At 48.6% G+C, this 8,218-nt stretch overlaps 1 protein-coding gene across 3 annotated transcripts in view; it reads left to right on the top strand.

Moving 5' to 3' along the window:
- Positions 1 to 5,101: 5,101 nt before the first annotated feature.
- Positions 5,102 to 8,218, top strand: part of Zfx (zinc finger protein X-linked) — a 47,141-nt gene continuing 44,024 nt past the window's right edge. Inside the window, exon 1 of one of the 3 annotated variants that reach the window (XM_004872226.4) lies at positions 5,102 to 6,045. The gene's annotated coding sequence lies outside the window, so the exon portion shown is untranslated. Of the gene's footprint in view, positions 6,046 to 6,221; positions 6,242 to 6,616; positions 6,930 to 8,218 lie in introns of those variants that run through there. The other 2 variants (XM_021250179.2, XM_004872227.4) reach the window with 2 other exon arrangements.

Below are 8,218 nucleotides of genomic sequence, written 5' to 3'. Positions count from 1 at the left end.
CATGGTGGCACACAGCTACTCCAGATGCTGAAGTAGAAGGCTCACAAGTTTGAGGTCGGTCTGAGCGATTTAGTGAGGCCCTGTCTTGAAGTGTGAGAGGCTGGGGGTGTAGCTTAGTGGTAGACTGCGTGCCTTGCATACCCAGGGCCCCAAGTTTGATCCTCAGCCTTGAAAAAAAAAAAAAAAAGCTTACATGCAATTCACTAGTTTTTAGTACGTTGACAAGTTTGTGTGATCATCACCAGCAGTTGATTTTTAAAATTATTTTTGGTTGGATTGAACCCAGGGCCTTCACACTGAACTACATCCCCAGCCCTTGTTTGTTGATTTTGAGATAGGGTCTGGCTAAGTTACTGAATTGCCCAGGCTGGGTTTGGACTTTGAATCTGCTGTCTCACCTCCCAGGGTGCCAGAATTATAGGCGTGTACCACTATGCCCAGTTTACTTGTTCATTTTTGAAGTCTCATAAATTCATGAACATATCCATTGTGTTTCAATCCATGGAATTCTGTGATGTGCAAATTTTCTCAATTTTAGCCCAGCTGGAGTCTTTAACTGGCTCCTGAGAATTTTTGGCACAGCCCTAGGAAGCTTATCTTGGTTGCTGATTTGAATTGTCAAGAAATCACTCATTTCTACAGGCAGCTCTGGTTCCTTCTTTTTTTTTTTTTTTTGGTACCAGAACTCAGGACCTTGCGCTTTCGAGGCAGACGCGGTGCCACTGAGCTTAATCCCTGGGCCCGGAATCAGTCATTTCTATGGGCAGATCTGGTTCCTTCTTCTTTTTTTTTTTTTTTAAATTCTTTCTTTCTTTTGGGAGGGAGGTTGTTGTTGTTGTTGTTTTTTGAGACAGGGTCTCCTTATGTAGTCCAGGCTGGTTTTGAATTCAGAGATCTCCTGCCTCAGCCTCTCAAGTGCTGGGATTCCAGGTGTACGGCACCAAACCCACCTTCTATATTGATTTTTAACCTCTTTAGAGGACCTAGTTTGTTTGCTGTGTCCTGTGATTTACAATCCGTGAAGTAGAGTTTTCAGGGATTAATATCTTATTCAACTAATGACTTGTATGAAAAATACTGCTTGAAAATCACCTGTCAGTTACTGTTTAATTGTAAATTATTTTCCTTGGGGTAGGTGTACAGCTTAACAACTCAGATTAAAAATTCTTACTTGGTATTAATTACAGTCAAATGAATTCTAATGGAAGAAGCAAGTTGCTCATGGTAAGTATAATTTAAGTATCAGATATAAACACAATTTTTTTTTTTTTGGTACCGGGGATCAAACTCAGAACCTTGCGCTTGTGAGGCAGGCACAGTGCCACTGAGCTACATCCCCGGCCCTAAACAGTTAATTTTTATGGGACATGTTTAGATCAATAAAATGGGTCATTTCCACAGGAAGGTAAACCTTGTTCATTTTTACAATATAAAATAATGTATTATCACAAACTTATTTGCTGTTTATATTTTTTCATAAGCTAATTTTTTGTTTGGTGTTGTGACACAGGGTCTTGCTTTGTAGTTCATTCAGGCTGGCATTGAACTCAATATGTAGCCTAGCCTGGCCTTGAACTCATAGCGATCCTCCTGCCTCAGCCTCCGAGAGCAGGCATCACAGGCCTGTGCCACCACGCCCCACCATAAGCCAAGAGTTTATCATTTTCTGTTTGGATTCCCATCAGTGAGTGATGTGGAGTGCAAACCAACAGCTTCTTTTCTAACTAATCTTTCTCTGGAAAAATGATTGAAAGGCCTTGTATTGCTTCTGGCTCAAGCACCTATAAATATGTCAGAGATTTTTAGTAAGTTATTAAAACACTGTCAAAACCGTGGAGTAGATGCTTTTAGCTATCTGATATATATTAACAGCTTTGAAGGAACAAATAAATTTTACCATATCATCAAAATCCCCTTGACTGTGTTGAGAGCAGCTATTTTGTATTCACAGCGTACACTTCTGAGCTTCTGAAATGTTCCCTCAATCTTTCTTGAGAAAAATGTCCTTTTGTTGTGTGTTTATTTGAGAAAGTGAAAGCACTTATGAATGCTTTTATTCTGCTATCCAGTCTCCAGGCTCCTCAAGGTAAGTGCCATCTTTATTACTTCCTGAGCCTCGATTCTGTAGGTCTGCAACTCTCCTTGTAGTCCAGGCTGGCCTTGAACTCACAGCAATCCTCCCGCCTCAGCTTTTAGGACCACAGCTGCGTGCCACCTCGCCTGGCAGTAGGTCCTTAACTCTAAGCACTGATCACAAGTCTCAAGACAAGCTAGGCTGCCCGCAGGTCTGTAAGTACAAACTGTCCGGTGCCTAATCACCCACTGATTGATTACCAAATGCTTTCAGTGATTTCAGATGCCCTAAGGTCTTAGGGTTAATAAGCTATATTTTTTTGTACCAGGGATCGAACTCGGGACCTTGCACTTTCGAGGCAGGTGCTGGAACCACTGAGCTAAATCCCAGGCCCCTATCACTGTTCTTTTAACACTGTTTAACAATGTTCTTTAAAACTTCCTTGCAGCACCTATAATCTGAGCACTTGGGAGGATAGGCTGAGGCAGGAGGCTTGGGAGTCCCAGGCCAGCCTGGGCTATTTACATACCAAGACTGTGTTTTAAAAAGCCAAAACCAAAATGAAAACAAAGACTGTCTTCCATAGATAGGTTTGAAGTACAAATTACTCCCCTGCTTTTTTCTTTTGATGCTAGGGATCAAATTCGGGGCTTGCACAAGCTAGGCAAGTGCTCTGCCAAGGGAGCTACACTCCCAGTGACTTTCTGTTTTTGAAAACTTAAAAAAAAAAATTAACTTCATCTGTGCAATCATCTATGGAACAATCTTTGTTGACTTTAGTAAAGGTTTATCTGATATAATTAATATTAGCCTTCCCTTATTTTCCGTCAAGGTTAACGGTCCTTTTATTTTTATTTGGGAAAAGTATAGCCAGGTGTAGCAGCGGGCGAGTGCAGTCCCAGCTACTTGGGAGGCTGAAGCGGGAGAATGCTTGAGCCCAGGAGCTCCAGACCAGCCTGAGCACTGAAAGGAGACCTAGTCTCAAAAACAAAACAAAGCTGCCCGGGCTGTAGCTCAGAAGGCATGTGTGCCTGCCTGGCAAGGGCAAAGTCCGGAGTTCGATTTCCGGTACCAAAACAAATACAAAAGCCGGGTGTGGTAGTGCACTCCTGTCATCCCAGCATTAGGGAGGCTGAGGCAGGGGCATTGCCTCAATTTCGAGGCCAGTCTGGGCTATATAGCAAGACCTTGTCTCAAAAAAACAACAAGAAGTAAGAAGGGCTGTTTGACAGTATCAACAGCTAAGCGACTTGGAATCTTTTAAATTGAAGAATCATTTTTTTAATATTCTTTGGACCCTCTTAAGTGTTTCATACTGGTAGACTTAGAAGCATTTGGTGGTATCAAGAACCCTGATGCTAGCTTGTGTCCTAAACATGCTGCTCCCAGGTGAATGGATGGTGGGAGAGACCCTATCCTTGGTATGCAGGAGCATTAGACAGAGGCTGTTGGAAAGTACTGGTTATCAGTGTTCTGACATTTTATTAATGTGAATACATGAGCTACCCCCTGGTGCCCTTTATTTTCGGTACTGAGATTGAATCCAGGGTCTTGCACATGCTAGGCAAGTGCTCTACCACTGAGCTACATCCCAGACCTTTTTATTTTTTATTTTGAGATGGAGTCTCCATAAATTGCCCAGGCTAGCCTCAAATTTGCGATTCTCCTGCCTCAGCTTCCTGAAGAGCTGGGACTACAGACACACACCACCACAGCTGGCTTTCTCGTTTTTTTTCTTGAAATATAATTGCCTAATTTTATTTTTTCTTTCTGTGAACAGACTGTTTCAGCTTGAAGGAATTTCTATAAATGATGAAGACATGTTGTCATTTATCATATTTGAAAGGAAATTTAATCGCTTAAAAAAAGAGAGAGCTAAAGTCTGGAGAAGAAAATTACCATGTAGTACATCCTCAGATTTCTTTTAACCCCGCCCCCGCCCGCCCCCGCCTCCCCGGGGAGATTGAACCTAGGGCCTTGGCAGTGGGCTACATCCTCAGGCCCTCCTCTCTTTTCCCCCTTTATTTTTTGTTTTTGGTATCGGGTATCGAACTCAGGACTTTGCGCTTTCGAGGCAGACATGGGCACCACTGAGCCAAATCCCCGGGCCCCCCCTTTATTTTTTGCGACAGGGTCTTGGTAAGTTACTAAATGGTCCATGCAGGACTTGAATTTGCAATCCTCCTGACTCAGCCTCCTGGAGTGCTAGCATCATAGACATGTACCACCAACCCTGTTTATGGTATCACTGGTTTTTCTTTCTTGTGTGTGTGTGGTACTGGGAACAGAACTCAAGGCTTTGTACTGAGCTACATCACCACCCTTTCTTGTTTTGAGACAGTCTCACTTAAGTGCCTAGTGTGTTCTCAAATTTGAGATCCTCTGGCCTCAGCTTCTAAAGTAGGTGGGATTACAGGCTTGTGCCACCACGCCTCACCGCCCTCCCTTTTATTCTTCCTTTTTCCAGTACTGAGGGTTCAATACCTAGGGTCTTCAGACCGAGTTACATCCCCATGCTCCCCTCCCCTTTTTTATTATTTTGGACAAGTTTAGCGAGCTAAGCTGCCGGGGTTGGGCTCCATTTTGCAGCCCTCCTGCCTCAGCTTCCCGAAGTGCTGGGATCACAAGCGTGCGCCACCACGCCCGGCTGTTTTCCCTTTGTCAATGCATTTTCTGATTGTAAGATGTCCGAGGGAAGGGTCAATTTGCATTCTGGAACTTTGTATTTGAAGAGATTCCACACCAGTATGTTATATTCTTTATAATTTGCGTTCTTTATTGTTTAAAAATGTCTTTAGCATATAGTGCTGTTTCAGGATGCCCCATTTCAGATGCGTGTAAAGACATTAACTCCCCCCCCCCCGGAACTTTTTGAGTCCCAAATTCAGTATAGAAAATAGGGCATAACAATTGAAACTGAGGAAAACACAAAAAATACATTTTTATGTTTTATTGAATCATATAATTTCCTCCTTCTCTCCCTTTTTTTCAACGTTAAGCTTGTTTATGTAGCTTAAAAAATAAATCCTTACCCTATTCCGCTACTTCCTAGACATTTGCGGGAGAACGTGGAAAATCCATTATTTACGAAACAATGACCCCAGGCTTCCATTTCCTAGGCCCTCAAACCCGAGACACAGGTAAACAGAAAATGTCACTAAAGCTCCTGCTCATCGCAGTGCAGATGTAACCTTTCCTCACCCCCCATAAAATCAGCTCAGCTTTCTTGTGGACATTTATTAAAACACGAAGGGGCTCGGTGCTGTCCTAGGGTCCCCCCTGCCCGCACATCCACTTTGACTCCATTGCAAGGATCTGTTTTTCACGGGAAGCCAGGGGACGGCGGGGCTGCTAAATTTATCTCCCTGTCCAGCCACCGGGACGCAGGAAGCGATCGGAGACGGCGAGGGCTGAGGGCCGCCCCAGGCCGGGCCGCGCGGAGAGGCGGCAGAGCTCCGAGGCCCCCGGGGGCGGCTGCGGCGGCCCTGGTTGGGGGCGGCCCGGGCCGCCGCCTCCCCGCTGGCTCTACCGACCGCGGTCCCGCGCCCGCTTGACTGCCGAGGCTGCGGCGGCGGCGTGTGTGGCGGCGGGCGGGAGCGCGGAGGAGGTGGAAAGAAGGGGGGCGCTGTCACGGAGACACAGGCCGCCGAAGACCCCGCCGCAGCGAGGCCACTGGGCTCCCGGGGCGCGGGGCGTGAGCGGCGCCGACCCGGGGCGCCAGGGGGACCCACCAGGCGGAGGAGGGGGCCCATCTATCCTTCCGCATTTTCCTGGGTCTCTCTCCCGGGCGGTGACGTGACGTGCTGACGGCGGGCCCGTGCCGGGGAGCTGGGCCGCTTTTTGTCAGCTCCGAGCTCGGCCCCTCCTCCCTCCCTCCGCCCGCCCCACCAGCCGGAGCCCGGCCCAGTGCTCCAGAGAAAGGCCGGCCTGCAGCAGCCGGCACCGTCGCCGACCGCTCGCACTCCCGTCCGGTGAGTCCCGGGCGCCGCGGCGGCCGTGGGGCCTAGTGCGCGCGCGGCGGCCTGGTTCCGGCCTGGTTGGCGGCCCGCAAGGCGCCCTCCTGCGCTAGGCCGGGCGGCGTGGCGCGCTGCGCGGAGCAGGCCCCGAGGAGGCCGCAGTTAGGCCCGGGGAGGAGCCCGGCTGCCCCGAGCGGCGGAGGCGCGCTCCGTAAGCGGGCGGGGGTTGGGGGAGGCTGCCCAGCGGTCCGGGAGGCGGCGGAGGGGTCTCGGGCGGGTGCCGCCGCCGACTCGGGGCACCGCGCGGGGGCGAGGCCTAGTGAGGAGATGAAGGCTGCAGGCATGAGGTGAAGGCCGCAGGCCGGCCGGGCCGATTTTCGCTATGTAAATATCGGCGAGGGGGGGAGGGACGGGGGACAAGATGGCGGCGGCTCGGCTCCTGCTGCAGGGGACGACTGAGGGGGCTGCCGGGAGGGGGAGCCGCCATCTTGAAGGCGGTGTCTGGAGAGAAAATTCCGCTACAGTCCGTGAGGGGGGGTGGGAGAGCGGGCGGCGGCGCCGTTCGGGCACCGGAGACACGGCACGGCGACGTGTGCGCGCGGAGGGGCGTGCTCGCTCCCCACGGCGGCCATTGCCCTGGTCGCCATGATGTGCGCTCGGGTTCCAGGCGTTTGGCGGCAGCGCCACCTTCCTGCCCTGCCTTCCGCAGCCCCGTGACTGCTGTTTCCGCTGCATTTCAGCTGAGCTGCCGCAGGCGGCCATCGCCGCCGTCTGGGCGCTGGAAGCCATCTCGCCTCTCTTCATCCCTGCCCTGAACCTTTCCTTGACGCTGTAGCCAGCTGAGGGCGGTCGGCGCGGGTGGCAGCAGTGGGACCCCAGGAAATTTTAATTTTGCTTAGGTAAAGTCATACGTGTCTGATAGGCTACCCTCGATGCGGTTGTCCTCCGCTAATCGTTGCTTCGTATACTAATTTGAGTAATGAAATAAAATTGATGGAAAACTCACTACTGTTTGGATCAATAGGGGAAAATGCACAACATGAAAGCGAAGGAGTAAAATTGTGAAGAAGTCTTTTGTGTTTATGTGGAAGCAACTTTCTTGAAAAGCTGTATTCAAGCTAGTGATTTTTTTTTTTTTAAGTATTTTTTTGAGGAACGATGGACGGGCAGGAGGTTATTTTCTCAGTGAAGGACATTGTGTTTATCTGTCATGGCGTTTAGATTTTTAAATTTTCTTTGTTTAGTTTTACCTCAGTTCCATCCCCTGAAGTACTTTCGACCATACAACTTTCCTGGTGAAGTCGGAGCCCAGTGTTGGCAATGGTGTGGTAGGAGCAGAGAAAGATCGAGAAGGTTCTAGAACACGGTGTCTGGTACAGGGTAGATGAGACAAGGTGAACTAGTACTAAGTAAGCACTGCGGGAAAGGGATGCCCGATTACCGAGGTTTCAGAGAAGGGTTCCCTTTGGAGTATCAGGAAAGGGTTCTTGAAGTAGGTGACATTTGAGGTTACAAAGGTAGGTCTTCTAAGTAGTGGTGGAGGTAAGGAAAGGGCATGTCAAGGTTGAAGCTTCTTGAGAAAACAGCAAGTATTTACAGTTTGGCTAGAGTGGATGGTATGGATAGGGGAATGGTAGGAATTCAGACTAGAAAAGGTAGATTGCGGAAGCGCTCCCTTGCCAGGTGGAAGGGCTTATGCTCAGTGGGGGAGGCAGCAGGGGAGCTCTCAACTAGGAGGGATGGCACCATTAAAGCTCTGCTTTAGTCGCTTAGCAGATCCGCGGGACCAGGACAAATTGCAGAGTTGAGAACTAATGCGAATATTAAGTTGATCAGTGATTTTATTATGAGGACGGTTCTAGGAATGTTCAGAAGTTGAGATTTTGCTATTTTCGAATGATCCATCTTTATTAGACAGCTGCTTAAAAAAACCTAATTTCTTACCCCAAATAACCTTTTGCTCAGTTATAATTTCTACAGTAAACAAAGATGGGTATCTAACATTTCATTTGCCGTGGTTGAAATAACAGGACTAGTGTCATATGCAGGTTACTTGACTAAAATAAGAAATGAACTTGTAAGTGTTCCTCTGGTAATTTTTCAAGAGATCAGGGGTGTGTGTGTGTGTTTGTGGTGCTGGGGATCAAACTCAGGGACGCTCCACTACTGAGTGACATCGCTAAGCTTT

Source organism: Heterocephalus glaber, unplaced genomic scaffold (genome assembly GCF_053883595.1).
Source record: "Heterocephalus glaber isolate CG9 unplaced genomic scaffold, H.glaber_assembly_v1.0 deba00001594, whole genome shotgun sequence".
Lineage (NCBI taxonomy): Eukaryota > Metazoa > Chordata > Mammalia > Rodentia > Bathyergidae > Heterocephalus > Heterocephalus glaber.
The sequence above is the reverse complement of the archived record's forward strand: the minus strand, read 5'-3'. Positions and strand labels throughout refer to the sequence as shown.